This window comes from Rattus norvegicus, chromosome 2, assembly GCF_036323735.1.
Source record: "Rattus norvegicus strain BN/NHsdMcwi chromosome 2, GRCr8, whole genome shotgun sequence".
In the NCBI taxonomy this organism is placed as follows: Eukaryota; Metazoa; Chordata; class Mammalia; order Rodentia; family Muridae; genus Rattus; species Rattus norvegicus.
Window position 1 is genome coordinate 246494038 of NC_086020.1, and position 17071 is coordinate 246511108.

At 42.5% G+C, this 17071-nt stretch overlaps 1 protein-coding gene across 2 annotated transcripts in view; it reads right to left on the reverse strand.

Moving 5' to 3' along the window:
• The window catches only part of Tnni3k (TNNI3 interacting kinase), a 267950-nt gene that overhangs the window by 96987 nt on the left and 153892 nt on the right, over positions 1-17071 (reverse strand).

Genomic DNA, 17071 nt, shown 5'->3' on the forward strand with positions numbered 1-17071 from the left:
GATGTCATCATGTCTAGGTACAAATCAGAAGTCTGGAAATAAGTATAGACACCAGCACCAAATGGCACTATGTAAGTATGCATATTTGGTATTTTGATAATCTTGTCCCCATAGTACTGGGAAAGTTCCATTTTGTGACGTAGATCAAAGTTAGGGCAGTCTAGTGGAGGTCATTCCTTCCTCACACAGAGCACATAGAATAACTTACATAGAAGCACACAGTGATCCACACTGTTGTTGAAGACTGTACTTGTCTTTTAACTTTAATTAGAGATTATGTGGTGCTCAACCCAACAGACACATCTACAACATATTCTGAACCTAAAGCTTAGGGGTCATAGCAGAAGGGGAGACAGAAAGATTATAAAAGCCAGAGGAACATGAAGGTGACTATGAGGATGTATTTCCTAGAAATGCCAGTAAGGCTTCATGCATGAAGTCTCACCAAAATGGTTGAGTAACCAAGATCTGAACAAGGACTAAACCATGTAGATTTTGGTATACATACCTAATTTTGAGTCTGTGCTTGGCTCATGGAGGAGGCATTTCCAAGTCAAGAGGTAGCCTTCTTAGTTTTGTTACTCAGTATGAGCAGAATTATCTTCATTAATTTATGTGATGCTTCCTAATGCTCACATGGCTTCGCAAGAACATTACTTTGGAAAGCCTTTTGCATTGTGAATGAACTAGGAAGATAGACTTAATACACTTTGTAAATGTTAACATTTAATGTGTGTTCAAAGTGAGATGGTAGTGTATAGAATATTTGAGAGTGTCAAAACAGGAAGGGCTGAGATGCCGTTTTTAGCACCAAATTACAAATTGGTAGGCGTGATGAGGACAGTGCTATTATAACTGAAGAATCTCAGACCAATAGGGAAGTCACACATAGACACAAGGCTCATTCGAAGAGCTGCACAGCCCACATCCTGTCAGGGGAGTGTGGGTAGCAAAATTTACCCAGAACACTTAAATATATGTTTTGCAAAGTTCCATCAGACACAGTAAAATCCTGGGTAGCCCCTGACAATTATTTTATTGTTCATCCCGATTAGTAAGCGAGACAAAAAACTGAAGCCATGTCTTTAACAGCATCAACTTTCCTGGATCCTTTTTCTTTTCTTTCCCTTTTCTTTTTTTTAGATTTTTTCTTTTATTGAATATTTTTTATTTACATTTGAAATGTTATCCCCTTTCCCTGTTTCCTCTCCAGAAACTGACTATCTCCCCCTGCTTCTATGAGAGTGCTCCCCCACCTACCCACTCACTCACTCCCTCCTCCCTGTGCTAACTTGGGGAGCCTTGACAGGACCAAGGGCCTCTCCTCCCAGTGATGCCCAACAAGGCCATCCTCTGCTACATAATGGGGCTGGAGCCATAGGTTGATTCATGTGTATTCTTGGGATGGTTGTTTCGTCCCTGGGAGCTCTAGGGGGTCTGGCTGGTTGATATTGTTGTTCTTCTTATGGAGTTGAAACCTCTTCAGTTCCTTCAGTCCTTTCTCTAACTTCTCCATTGGGACCCAGTTCTCAGTTCAATAGTTGGCTGCTAGCATCTGCCTCTGCATTTGTCAGGCTCTGGCAGAGCCTCTCAGGAGACAGCTATATCAGGCTCCTGTCAGCAAGCACTTCTTGGCATCGGCAATATTGTCTGGGTTTGGTGTCTGTATATGGGGTGGATCCCCAGGTGGGCAGTCTCTGGATGGCCTTTCCTTCAGTCTCTGCTCCACACTTTTCCTCTATATTTCCTCCTGTGAGTATATTTGTTCCCCCTTCTAAGAAGGAAATGGAGCTACTCCAGGTAGCTACCTGGAAAGACCAGGGAACCTTTTCATACCTCTCCAATAGAAGCTTCAAGGAAGTGTTGCAGAACCAAACCCAGAGATCTAGAGCATTAGATCCTCACTTAACAATCCATTTGTTCAAACTTCTTTTCATGTACATATATGTTACCAAGAATAATTACATCAGCTAGCCAGACTTATGGTAGAAGGATTAAAAAAGAGTCTTTTATGAAAGAAATGTAGCATCTGGCCAATAATACCAGGCTCAGATTTCAGATGCCCAGAAAAGGATTTGGTCTCCATTGTGCTGAGTGAAGTGTGTGGTAGGGGAGGGAGGGAATCTGAGGATTGAATTTATTCCTCTGATGACCCTCTAGCATTTTCACTGTGCTGATTTGCAGATTAAGTGACACTGAAGATAGATCCTACTACTACAGTGATAACCACAGTGTGATAGAGCGAAGGCCGTATTCTGGAATAATTCAGAGCTTCCTAAATACAACTCATCAATCTACAAATGAATGTTGAATATTCAGAGAATGATGAGGTATACTGACATGAGGGATGATCTACTTTAGTTCCTACAGAAGGGGTAGAAAGCTCAGAATTCTGGTGTATTAACATAGGCCAGAGAGCTGTTGAATGTGAAGCTCATGTTCATTTCCTTTGTTAGATGTTAGATATTAGATATTAGACCATCTCAGATATGAGAACAGTCCCTGAAAAGCAGTATGTGGTCAATGAGTTCGTATTTTATGAGTTGCACCTGTATGCTTTTTTCCAATGCACAATATTTACTTGCCTTCTGTTAGCATGCTGTTCCAGAAGATGCAAAGTGTATATGTTATGGATTTCATTTTTATGGGATTTATAATCTGCTAGAAAATAGCATGGGTTAAGTACCGGATTAGCGTCGAAGGATGCTTTGAAGGTCAGTCAGCTATTGTACCTACGAATGTGTACCAAGACTCTGTCATGTGCTGGGATATGTCCAGCTGTGAAGTAGGCAGGTTGAGGTTGGGTCCAAACTGTAGGGAGAAGAAGCAGGAAGAAACTGACAGAAGGGGAAATCAAATCCTTTGAAGATCTTTGCGAAAGCAAGAGGGATATATGTGTGTGTAGTTATAAAAGGAGATTTACTACTTACGCCAAAGAACACATACTAGAAAGGAATGAGAGATTTGCATAAAGGTAGTATTGAATTATGAAGATCAGAAAGACCTTTCGAATGGCCAGTAACACCAGCCTCAAAGCTTGAACATGCCCAGAGAAGAATGGGTGCTTAGTCCTGAAGCCAGCTAGGGCCTCAGAGTTGCCATCACTGTCGGTAATGAAAGTCATGTGAAAGCCACAATAAACGGTAAGCTTTCAGCAGTGTGAACACTGAAGGAATCAGATATGTTAGAGAAGAGGACAATAGAGTGTGAGGTGGGCAAGCACTCCTGTGGGCGAGCACCTGTCTCTTCTCCAGAGTTACACTGGAGTCTGTATTAGAAATCTTCATTGCAGGTAAGAAACAGACACAGAGACACTAAATCAGACACCTCGAATTCCTTCAGCCAAGAGGTGGAATCCTCACTTAAATTTCAGTCTTCAGAGTCAACCACACCGGAGGAGACCCCCAAATACCCAACTTCAAAAATGAAGTGAAGAGTCAGTGGGAAGCAATCTAGTATGTCTTTGTACCAGTATGACTCGGCAGGCAAGCATCAACCCTCTTCCTCCTTAGGGCTGTGCTGATGTCAAGGTTCTGCAAGGACTATGCAGGTAAGGGGAAAGCAGTTATACCAACAGTAGACTTTGAGAGCTAGCTAACCTGGTGGTAAGGCCTCAAAACTATCAACATCATCAGAAGCTGCAGAATGAAAACATTCTGGAACTTCTGGGTCTCCCTCTGCTCCTGTAGATCTCCCGAGAGGCACTGTGTCTATGATAAAGCCTCAGGAGAGGTAGCTGAAGGGTGTGCTTGGTGCCACTTAACGTAGAACTAGTTTTACCTCAGGGTAATTCTCAATCTCCTCTCAGCTCTAGAGAATCTTGCCTTCCATCCCCACTGTGATTTTTCAAAGCTATTGCTATCTTACTGAAAGTGTCTTCACTTCACCCAAAACAACCTTTGTTCCTGTAGCTGCGTGGATACTGCAATATCTGCTCCTGGCACTGGCTTTGTCTTTAATCACAACTTGAGTCCATTGTTTGCATAACAGAATACTTGGGTCTTTGAAATACTTGTTCCTCACAGATGACTCCCCCAAAGCTCTTTTAACCTCATTTAACTTCAACAAGGCATACACTTTACAGAGTACAGGATACAACCCAGGGTGAGATCTACTTCATTCCACTAAATTGAGAGAGCAGAATTCATGCTCTGGCCTTTGTGGTTTTCTTGTTAGTAACAGTGTCAAATGTGTGTGTGTGTGTGTGTGTGTGTGTGTGTGTGTGTGTGTGTATGTGTGTGTGTGTCTGTGAGAGAGAGAGAGCGAGAGAGAGAGAGAGAAAAGAGAGAGAGGGAGAGAGAGAGAAAGAGAGAGAGAGAAGAGAGAAGAGAGAGAGGGTGGTTTAAGGATTTTCTCTTTTCTAAGACTGAATAGAAGCTAAACTTCACTGGTTTCTTTTCCATCAAGGAAAAATTTCTCCAACCTTAGAACAAAATTAATCTAATGAAGCCATTATGTGAGGATCAGGAGTCTTTTCATTTTAATTGCCTGTATTGAAAAGTTACCTAGAGTGCTCAAATGATCCATAATCAGCTGGTTCTGTGATGTAGCCCAATGCTAATTGTCACTATTAATCAGACTGTCCTGATTATTAGGCCATTTCCCAATCCTGATTTCCTCCTTGATCCGGACTGATGTTCATGGTTAGCTGTAGAAGGAGGAAGGTGACTGCTACTCTCACTCTACTACCATGAAGAACTTTAGAAAAAGGTCATTAAAATGTAGAAATATTAAGTTAGGTTTTTTTTTCTGAGTTACAAAGCTATGTGATTGTCTGTGTCAATTGCTCTCACAAACAATGGTTTAAGGACACCATGGGCAGCCTCTCAGTGTCCTTATTTGGAGAGATGACTGCCTCGCTGTGTAAACTCAACAACAGTGCCGAGCTTCCCAGACATGCTGCAGGCTGGCTTTCTGAGGTATCCCTGAAGTTGATTAACTCATGATTAAAGAACTGGCAACCAGCGTGCCTGGAAACATTCCAAGGATTAGGTCAGTGGAAGCAGTCAGACTTCGTTCAATCTTATCACACTGTGAAAGTCATTAGTTTACAAACACATCTTCCTGACAGGCCATCCTTCACACCCTAAGCCGAGAAGTCCTGGGTCTGCCACCTGCCACACCTCTCCTGCAGTGCTTTGAGAGGGCTGTGTCCCTTCCAAGTACAGGCTTCTCTCTGAGAAGTCCCACCTCAGTGACCTTCAGCAGTCAGTTACACCGTTCCCTACTGAGCATTGGTCCTGTCAAGCTGAATGTCATCTCACACAGGACCCAAATATCCTGAACTTCTTCCAGTAACTCAAATGTAGGGCAGTGCATTGACTAAGCCTTTGATATCAATGCCATTCACACAACTATATGCTTTGTACTTTTGTTTCTTTTGTAAAAATTATTCTGGTGTCATCTGATCAGTCCTTGGTTGCTACACATATGTTCTTTAATGGTTTTACTTTGATCTCTTTGTGCCTCCAATCGGTGGCTTGGATTCCCTTTGTCTCTGTCTCTGCTTCTTTGTTACACACACACACACACACACACACACACACACACACACACTGAGAGAGAGAGAGAGAGAGAGAGAGAGAGAGAGAGAGAGAGAGAGAGTTCTTTTTAGTTCTTTGGTTATTTAGGCAGTAACTACTGATATTAGCCATTATCTTTATAATAGAAGCCCTGGCTTTGATCTCCAGTGTAACATAGAAACATATTTAGACTTGGGGACCTTCATGACAGATACTTTCATAGATGTTATATGGTAACTAGATTCTTAGGAGTCCCCCTTGATTTGGGCTGTGTGATAGTTTGAATGACAACTTTTTTCTCAGTGGATGGTTGTTTGGAAAGGATATGGGGAGGGTGGGCCCTATTGGGGGAAGGTTATAGGAATTGGGGTTTTTAGAGTTCATAGCCTCAACCCCTCCAGTTCACTATCTGAGGATATGATCTCTCAGCTTCCTGCTGGAGCTGACCATTGTCATGTCTCCCTAGTCAGTACAGACTCTCCCCCTGAAACCAAATAAACTCTTTCTTCATTCCAGTTCATAGTGTTTCATTGCAGTGATAGAAACATACTCAATAAAGGCTACTCACAGGAACCTGGCTACTGTTATATGAGAAACCTTGAGCTCTGCTTCAGAACTGAGCAGAGGCGACTCCATTCCCATTCTTGACTCCCTCCTTATTTGTTCCTTATAGCTCACTAGTATCTAGCTAAAGGCTCTTACTATGTCCAAAAAGTACCCCAAGATTTCTACCCCCACACTCCAGGATTCCTATTGTGTCCAAACAATTCTTTGTTAAGCTTCTGAAATCTAAGTAATGATCCCTTTACATATTATTTTACCAGGGTCCCCATTTCTCAAGCTCTAGAGAACCAGAGTTTCAGTCTTCATATTAGTCCTTTAAACACTTAGAATTCTACCCTTTTGTAGGGCATCACTCTACAATATGGTGTAAGGGTAGAACTGACTCAGTTTGCTTCAGGCAGACTGACTTGTTGCCCAAAGGTTTGCAGAAGAGGATTTTTTGCAGTCTGTGAGCCCACAGCAGGTTGGCAATGACAATGCACAGGTCTGAGCACAATCTTAGGTGAGAGAGAAGCAGCTTTCCTAAAGCCCAGAATCATGAACTTCTAAACACCAAAAGCCTAATTTCACTCAACTCCTGGAAACCATGGAAACGAAACACTCCAATAAATGCAAAGGATTGCAGAGCCTCTTCTCCTCCTAAAACAAACTTCCGGCTGTCAGTAGAAGTATATTTGAAAGCTTACCCCAAAGCCTCTGGATTTGTCCCAATGCCACTGGGATTGAAGATATAGATTATGAGATCTGTATCGTGCTTCAACCCGCTTATTGAGGGTAATGTGAGAAAGCACATCCTCTTCACTTAACATTTGCTCAGAACAGGAAATGCAAGTGAGGGAACATGTTGACTGAGATCACCTGAGCACCCACCTGTGCCCCTGTTGGGAGAAGTCTGTGATAAGTAGCCTAGAATCCTCAAGTGATTAGATCCATCTTTGAACAAACAGAATTATTTCTTAGCTATCTTAATAGATGTTAGTCTTATGGGGAATTTTAGGTGGCAAAACTACAAAATGGAATATTCTTGGATGTTGAAGTGACAGATAGGGAATTCCACAAATGACAGCTGAGAGTTTATTCCACAAGTTTCCTCCTACTTCAATCTGAAACTGAGGCAGAGAAAATGTTAGAAGCTAGAACACACCCTATATCCACTTCATGGTATTTAGGATTCTTCTGTTCATTGAGGCCATGCATGAACAGGGACTTCTGAGTTTAAGTAGGGACCTAGGAAACCTTAGTTTGAGAGGAGAGCCACAGGCAGCTGTTGTGGAAGAATCTTTTTTGCACAAAGCACGTGAGTCAAAACTGAAGAATGAAGAAAATGCCAAATATCTGTGTATGTAAAAGAAATAGCTAGCTAGTCTGATTAATCAAAGAAACGTATTATTACAAAATAACTTAGGAAACTTCTAAGTGTGATCTCTCTGTGTAATCAGAAGAGTTTCCTTGTTGCCTTTCTGAACTCTTAGTTATAGAAATAGCACAGGCATCAACATTCTTAAAGAAGCACAACTCCAACTGTGAGGAGAGAGCCCATGTGTTTGAGAAAAACACACCCTCAGGAAAGCCACAGCAAGTAAAAAGAAAGCCTCTGCAGTAAAGGGACTTAGACAAGCACGCGGCACATTCTGCAAATGTCATTACAGAATGGAAGGTGTCCTACTTAGCTTTAGCTGACAATTTGTCACAGGTGAGAGTCGTCTGAAAAGGGAGTCTCCTTTGACGGAGTTTATAGATTAGATTGTGTCTTGATTACTAATTGATGTACAAGGGCCAACCCTCTGTAGGTGGCTTCATTCCCTAGGCAGATAGTTCTAGGTTGTCCAAAAAAAAAAAAAAAAAAAAAAAAAAAAAAAAGCATGAGCTTACAAATTGCATCCTCCAGATTTAATTCCTGCTGTACTTCCTTGGATGTGATTGAGTTTCCTGATCAGAAGTAACATTTCATGAAATAGCAGGTCCTGACTTACCTTAGCAATGGGTTGTGGCTTGGAAAAAAGAGCCAAGTGGACATTTTCTCCCCCTGGGTTGCTTTATCACAGAAAGAGAATGAAGCTGGAAGAGGGGGTGGGTACCTGAGATCTTCTTAGATGATCTTTTTTCTATAAAGGAAATCCTTGGATATCTTTTCCATAGGCCTCTGACATGGCAACTGACCTTCCTTCTTCTCAGCCGCTTGCTGCTGTTACCTGAGCCCCACACATCCCATGTACCTCCATCCCATGCTAAGAGGAGACACAGATACTCAGAAGCCAACTCCATGCTTTTTCTTGTTGAAAGAGTCTTCTCACCCATAGCTAAGAATCCAGTTCCATGACACCAACTTGCCAAAGGTCTTCTGGGTACTCAGTTGGCACTCAGGCATAAGTGATGTCTGTCTGTGTTCTTGAAATCCAGCTTCAAATAGCAATAAGGAAGTGAGGGGTGGAGCAAAAGGTCAAAGGAAGGAAATGGCAGACAACCTTCCCTTGAGAAGAGAGACCATACAAGTGTAGAATGGTAGATATTGTTGATATTATGTCTACCACATTTCCTGCTGAAGGTCCCCGAAACCCTGAAGGCAGTGCATCCAAGAGAGTAGGAACCAGACAGATCCCAGAAGGCAGACAGATAGGGAAAGAAGTCTTTAGAAGATCAATGTACTTTGCTCTTAAACATTAACACGGCCAGCTTTCTGCTATTCTCCCTGTCAGAGGGAAGAATTAGGATGGGAGGCGGGGACTTTCAAATCTCCCATGGGAGGTAGCCTCCTGTGGTAGGAATCTACTACCTTCTCTTTCCCTGTCTGGATTATTTAATATCCTCCGTAGCCCAAATAGGCCAATTCTGAGGGGATTCAGTCTCAGATAATCCTCCAATTTACCCAAAAAGCCAATTCAGCCCTAAACATATGAAATTTTAGGCTCTGTATGACAAACTCAGATTATTGGTTTAGATTCCTTCCCTCTGTCTTCTTATGCTTTGCTGTATGTGTGAGCTTACTTTAATAATATCTGGTTGAATACTGAACCCCTGCTTCTCTTGTCTGAGTATTCAGGCAAGGAGTAGAACTCATCCCCGGGACCCTGGGAGACCACGTCATGACAGCATCGTACCTGTATTAAGTAGACTGTGGCAGTGCGTAGAATTAGCACTTGAGGAACAGCTGGACTTTATCAACAAACTCAGTCTCCTGTGTGTGGCAGTAAAGCAGCCTTGGGCTTCAACGAGTCCCTGTAAGCTCACAGGCAAAGACATGCTATCTCTGGCCAGCAGTGGCTTTGTGCCTATGCAGTTTGCCCTCCAAGGAACACCCCTCACCTCTCAGAAAGCCTGACAAATAAGTGGTTTTAAAAACCAGTTATTGGTTTCAGGGGAATTTGTATGTGGCTCTTTAGGAACAGGGATTAGTATTTGGGAGAGAAAACCGTTTGCTTATTGGAGTACTTGACCTGTTTGCTTCAGCCGTGGTCCCTTTATCCCTACTCAGCAAACACAGGGAGGCTTAATGCTCTCATTTCTACACGAACGTAGGTTAAAAATGTACTTCGTCTCACAGGCTTCCCATCAAGGGCACTTTGAAAATTCAAAAGGAATGGACAAATCTATTTTTTAAAGACTCCTCGAGCCACTTGGTGTCTCTGTGACTGTCGGGAAGACATACTGTGGATTTCCGTGCAGACACTAGGCACTCTGTTACCAGGGGCAGGGGTATTAGTCACAGGGATGTAAGGTAAGGCTATGATGGCTGAGGGCCAAAGTGTATGACTGCCTGCAGAGTAAGCCAGGCTCTTCCTTGATTTCTTCTTCCCTTTGCTTAGCCTGCCGCCTACAAGTGGAATCCACTTCTATCTTTTTCTCTAAATAAATATTCTTGTTTTTCAGACTCTGCTCAGTATTTGATTCTCTTCCTGACACTCAGATTTCCCCTTTTACACACGGTAAGGCTATAAGATGCAGGACGCTAGGAGCATGAGCCAGGGGAGTTACTGGTGATCAATAAATTACTTAAAATTTATTTTTGAGGGGCATTGAGAAAGCACAGGATGACCTCAGATTTACTATACAGATGAAGATGAACATAAACTCCTGATCCTCCTGCCTCTGCGTCTCGAGAGCTGGGGTTACAGACATACTCCACCATGCCTGGGTCAAATTTTGTTCCCGATACTGGAAGAATACAGAGTGGTAGGAGTGCGAGAGCAAGGGACTTCTGACATGGTGCTTACACGCTGGGACGGCCATTCCCAAACTCTTTAGAATGGAATTCTGACATAATTCAGACCACATTGTTGTTTCATATTTTCTATTAATATTTACATGTGCGATTCAAAGTCTCTAGGATTTGAAACCTTAATTTCTCCTCTTCAGCTTTATCTGTATGCTTTCTATGGGGGTCAATATTTCTCCAACAAATATTGGAAGGTTGGTTACTTAGCTTTAAGTCTATGGCTGTATACTGCGCAGGAGACAGCTTTCCAAAAAAATAATTTTTCTAGTAAAGATAAGGAAGTGAGTTAAACACTCTTCACTCCCTCTCTGTAATAATCTGCTGCCCTGTTTTAGTCAGACATTCCTTGTCTATCCTGATCTGCTAATTCTAAACTCTGTTCCTAGAGCAAGCATAGGGCCAGCCTGTTTTTAAAAACCTCATTCAAATAATGTAGTTTCTGTCAGCATACTGAATTGAATGTATGTTACAGTGTTCAATCTTATATTCAACAATTATTATGTATTCTCTTCTCCCGTACTTGTTTTTTATAGGTAGTATATGGGATATGCATGCAAACAGTGTGGAGCTTATAACATAGTCTACTTCCCACATAGATTAAAAATGTGCATATCATTTATATCTGAGCATTAGACAAACTACAGCACCTCCGGAGGCCTTTAGGATGTGACCAGTAGGATGGTCACTCTTCCAGGTGATCCTGACCAGTGATCATTCTTCTTTGTCAATATTACTGCAGGCTTTTCTGCTTTGGCATCGTTTGCAAACTACTCTCTCCTCATCCCAGCACAGTCTCACCTTTCCCAGCTGCCCCCTAAATCCTTTGGGAAACGGTTGTCATTCCTTCTCTCCTGGGTTTCCAGTTGTTGTACCACAGAACACTGTTAAGCTGTTCTTGACCGAAGCTGACTCTTGACCTCCTGGTGCCTTATATCAACACAAATCCAGTCACAAAGCCACAACACAGGACCATCCCTGATTCTCCCTCTTCTTTAACCCCTTCACAATGTGTCCCTGTACCCTTTAAATTATGTTTATAGAACATAGTCTCATCTATCTCTTGTGTTCTCTGTGCCTTCTCCAACTCAGCGGAAGGTAATTATTTCCTTTTTATAGGTGAGTGAGAATTTTTCTGTTTGTAGAGCACATTGCAGACCATTCCCATTCAGAAGGAGGTCTGGTCTATGAGCACTGGATAAATGCAGAAGTGCACGGAGGTCAGAACAGGACTCTGCACTCCTGGAACTAGGGTTGCAGATGATTGCAAGTCTCTATGTGGGTGCAGGGGAATCCAGGTCCTCTGCACAATCAGGGATCTTGTATCAGTCTCCAGACCTTCTACAACAATTTCTACATGGTGTTAATACTTCACTTGAAGCTGAGGAATTGATGCTGAAAAGCTGAAAATGCTGTGTTTAAGGTTAAAAAGGTCACATTCCCAATCCCAATCCCTGTTGAGCCAGCTTCTTCCACATCCATTTGCTTTCTTTCGCCTGTGTGTTCACTGGTCCACACATGGTGGTTTGAAATAAACTTAGGTTAGAAAGAATTGTCCAATTTGCTCTGTTAATTCAGGAATGCTCACGTTGAACAGTGGTTTTAATGGAGGCATACGTGATGGGACTGGATGTGGACTACTTGGGTTCAAAGATCAGCTCTATTCATTTGTGGGTTTGTTGTTGTTTGTTTGTTTTGCCTTGCACAAAGCTCAAGTCCAAGTCAACCAGGGACCTCAACGTAAAACCTGATACACTGAATCTAATAGAGAGAAAGTGGGAAATAGCCTTGGATGCATTGGCCCAGGGGAAAATTTCCTGAAAAGAACACCAATGGCTCAGGCTCTAAGATCAATGATTGGTAACTGAGGCTTCATGAAACTGAAAAGCTTCTGTGAGGTGAAGAACACGGTCAACAGGACAAATTGGCAACCTACAGATTGAGGAAAGATCTTTACTAACCTTACGTCTGGTAAAGGGCTAATATCCAAAATATATAAAGAACTCAAGACTCTAAAAATACCAAACAACCCTGTTAAAAATGGGGTACAGAGCATTCTCAACAGAAGAATCTCAAAAGGCCAAGGATTTGGGGAAAGACATTAATGTGTCATGTTTCAATTTCTTCTTTAACATGGTTAAGTTTTGGTTCAAGATTAAATGAAATAATCCTGGTGAACAAAAATGTATTTATCAACACTGGAAAATTAAGTAGTTGGCTTCTCATAGTTAGACTAAGGATGGGGCCAAACAAACAATGGAGCAATTAGAAAAGTAAGCATATTCCTGTGTCTTGTACATGGAAGGAGAAGGCTTGAAGAACCTTATGCAGGGAGCAGAAGTTGGGAAATCACCATAAGAGGATGAGTCTTTCAGCAAGTGTGCCTGCCTGAGCTTCATGGTTCCCAACACTAACTGAATCTCCATAGGCTTCAGGCAGTGCCTCCCTTAAGAAGGGGCTGCACCCACTCCATTGGAAAGCCCTGATCACAGGACAAAGGCTCTTGTTTCTTTTCTCACTTTCCAAGATTTTTCATCATGGCTGCCTAGAAGCCTACAGAGTGCAGATCATTAGGGTGTCTTATTGTCGGGGGTGGAGCCTACAGGGACACTCAAACTGCACAGCACATGTACCTGTGGGGCACATGCCCTATGTCCTTATTCCAACCAGCTCACCAGTTGATGTCTGTCTTCTTGCCCTTAGCAATGGGCTGGAATTTCTTGTGCTGTCTTCCAGCATCTTAACTATGAAGCCTGGATTCTTTCTGGTTTAAATCACAGCTCTTAGTCCTGTACTAGAAAGGGAAGGAGATTGAGAAGACCAGGATGCCACCTGTGGTCCAACTTTATCAATAAATATTTTGAAAAACATTTTGCCTCAAATTGCTCATTTCTCAGGATGTTACTCAATTCTTCTCATCTTGTCAGGTTATTGCAAGGACTGAACAAGAAGCCACAGCCGAAGACTCTGAAGCATCAGGAGTTACAGATGCTGTGCACCTCGCACCATGCTCCACATTCTGCTAGAAACACATCAATGGTGGTAATCAACAGTTTTTAAGCACTTAAAGATTTAACTACTTAAATTTCCAGAGACCTAAGGCTGATGATATCCTCACCTCACAAGCTGTCTATGCTGCCTCTGCTTACAATGCTTTAGGGCACAACAGATGGCAGAAACCTTAAATGTCACAGACACTCTTAAGAAAGTCCCAGCAACTGCTCTTCCACTTACAAGCAAGTAGGTAACTTGCTCACTATGGATAGAAGCAAACTTTATTCAAGATAATAAAAAGTGAATGGAGCTGGTAGGATGGCTCAGCAGGTAAAAGCAACTGCCAAGCCTCCCTACCAGTTCATATACAGTACCTACATGGTAGGAGGAAAAACCTGACTCCCACTAGTTGTTCTACAGTATGCAAGTGTTTATTTCACACCCTCCAATATATGTCACTTTTTTGAACAAGCATCTTGAGTTTTAAAGTTTTATTTCATTTTTAATTATTTGCGTGCATGTATGCTTAAGAAGAAAGTTGCTAGGAAAGGCCAGAAAAGGGTATGGATTCCACTGAAGATTGAATTTTCAGTGGTTTTGAGTCACCTGGGTCCTAAGAACTGAATTCAGGATGTATGTAAGGACCGTAAATGCTCCTGATCGCTGACCCATATTCCAGCTGTACACAGTTTGTTTTACTCTTTTAAGGAGGTGTGTGTATTTGAAGGCAAATAATTCCTTCTAAGGACTGGTAAAAGACGCATTGCTAACCTCGAAGTTACCCTGTATACGGTCTCTGATATGTATCAGAGCAATTCCTGCAAATGACACATGTTGGATGTTGTCTCAGAGCTGACTTTCCCTTTCAAGTGGCCACTGAAGTTTACTGATGCTCCTTTGCAATACTATCCAAAAATCTGGAGGCCACAAGGCCGCACGAGGTATGCTGTCCTTGTTGAGCTACTACATGTGGTTAACATATGCTTTCGTGTTAATGTTGAGGGCTCTGAGAGCTTGGCAAGGTGAAAGGGGCTAAAAGACTCATTGTAAGACTCTCCCAGGTCTTGACTGTCTTCTAGGCAAAGTGAATATCAAAGAAGTCATGGTAGGCAAGATAGGGAAGTCAGCATCTTACCTAGTCTGTTCCAAAACCCTCAGAATTGATTTTGCCATCTGCTTGAGCAATAAGATACTTAAGATGGATTCCACGAAAGCATCTGAACATTTTAGAGTAGTGTGTAGATATAAACAGAAAATTATTGAGGTCTTACGTCTCCAAGCATATAGGAGCTAATCTACATAATGCTGACCTGCAGCTGAAGAGACCCCACCCCTCTAGCAGTCGTGTGCACACTCTGTTCATCCATTTGCCCAGTCTACAGAAAATAGCTGAAGTGCATCTTTCCCTTAGCTTCTTCCTTTCATTGCTTGTCCTAAACAACTCTCCATTTTACCTTACCCTGTTGTGGTAGCTTATATGAGAACAGCTCTCATAGGCTTATGGGTTTGAATACTTGGTGGAACCATTTGGAAAGGAACAGGAGGTATGGTAATTCGAATGAGAGTAGCCCCCAAAGGCTCATAGATTCTAATATTTGGTCACCAGGAGGCTTAGGAGGTGTGGCCTTGTTGGGGGAAGTGATCTCTAGGGTTTGGCTTTAGGGTTTCAAAGTCTATTCCAAGGCCAGATTCTTCCTCTACCTGCTGCCTGCAGATCTCAGCTACTTCTCCACCACTATGATAAGGACTTAAACCTCTGAAACTTTAAGTACGCCCCAACTAAATGCTTTCCTCATAAGAGCTGCCATCTCTTCACGGCAATGAAATGACTAAGACAGAGGTGTTGCTTTTGTGGAGGTCAGTGAGAGTAGGCTTTGGGGTTTGACAAGATTTCTGTCATTCTCATGTGTTCTCTCTCTCCTGCTTATAGATCAAGACATGAGCGCTCAGCTGCTGTTGTAGCCACATTTGCTGTGCCTTCCCTCCCCCATCATAGACTCTAACCCTCTGGAACTGTAAGCCCAATTAAATATGTTCCTTGATAAGTTGCCTTGGTCATAGCAACTTATTGCAAAAATTAGAAAGTAGCTGATATACCTCTCTTTTGATACCTTCTAACTGCTAATTTGAGAGATAGTGTTTTATGTTAGCCATGTTCTTCTCAGATGTGAACTCTTCAAGAACATGTACCTGTCTTAATTGGTTTAATTATCAGTATGATGTTCATTCCGGAAATGTGTGCATAGCGAGCATATAGATCAATATTTTGCTTTTCTTATTTTTTATGTTTTAATATGCTACTTTACTAATAGTCTGCCAAAGTTTCCTTCCTGAAGAAAGAAAATTTCAATCTAAAACACAATGAGTTATACCACCTAATCCACATACTACATATGTAAATTATAGATTCAGAAACATACTCCTTTTTGAATTATCAGAGAATAACACGTGTATTCAAAATGTCATGATAGCATAGTGATTTATACTACCCAACAAAATATAGAGAATCCATAGAGACCACATTCAGAAGTTAGGCACAGCCTCTGGTTGAGGGGTGGGCCAACCATTTCAAAAATATTAACCCAGAATTGCTCCTGTCTAAAGTAAATGAGGGACAAAGAGTGGAGCAGAGACTTAAGGAAAGGGCATCCAGAGACTGCCCCACCTGGGCATTCATCCCATATGCAGCTACCAAACCCAACACTATTACTAATGCCAAGAAGTGCTTGCTGACAGAAGCCTGTCCCCTGAGAGGCTCTGCCAGAGCCTGACCAATACATATGTGGGTGCTTGGAGCCAACCATCAGACTGAGCCTGGAGACACAAATGGAGGAGTTAGTAGTAGGGAAAGGACTGAAGGAGCTGAAGGAGTTTGCAACTTCATAGGTAGAACAACAAAATCAACCAACCAGACCCCACAGAGCTCCCAAGAACTAAACCACCAACCAAAGAGTACACATGGAGGGACCCATGGCTCCAGCTGCATATGTAGCAGAGGATGGCTCTGTGGGGCACCATTTAGAGGAGAGGCCCTTAGTCCTGTGAAGGCTCAATGCCCCAGTGTAGGGGAATGCTAGGGCGATGAGGCAGGAGTTGGTGGGTCAGGAGCTGGTAGGTGGGTGGGGGAACACCCTCATAGAAGTAGGGGGTTGTTGCAGTAAAAATGAAAAAATGGATTTGCGGCTACTAGTATCCAGGTGTTTCCTGTGCATTCCCACTCAGCGTTGATCCACGCAGGAGCCGCTCACTCTGGCTATTTCTTTGCCAGCTGCTTTCACATGCTGTCTCCTTGGCAGGTTGTTACCATGCCTGACACACATATCGAGTTCCGTGGGCCATTCTAGTGTGGCACCACACCATGCTAGCCCCAGGCATTCTATAGCCTAGCACTGTTTCCAGAACTGAGACAGGCTGTCTCTCTGCTTGCTGGGAACTTTGCTTGCGTCCCTTGTAGCCTGGTAAAATCAAAGTTCTAGAAACTTGTAGTTTAAAAATTAGACTTATATGTTAAATTCTCAATCTACAATACATCCACAGAATAAATTCACTGCCAATTAATAAAGATAGAAACCTCCCACCTGTGTGTGGCCTATTACTTTGATACAGATCCCCATGGATGCAATCCAGTCCCTCTGTATGTGTTCATCTCCAGTTGTCTATCTAAAGTCAGTGACAAGCTTTCCTATGAGGGACAGAAGGAGGACGTAGAGCCCAGGAAATGAAGAGAAGATGTAGGTAGAGAAATAGGCCTATAGCTACCAGACAATGGAGGAGGTAAAAA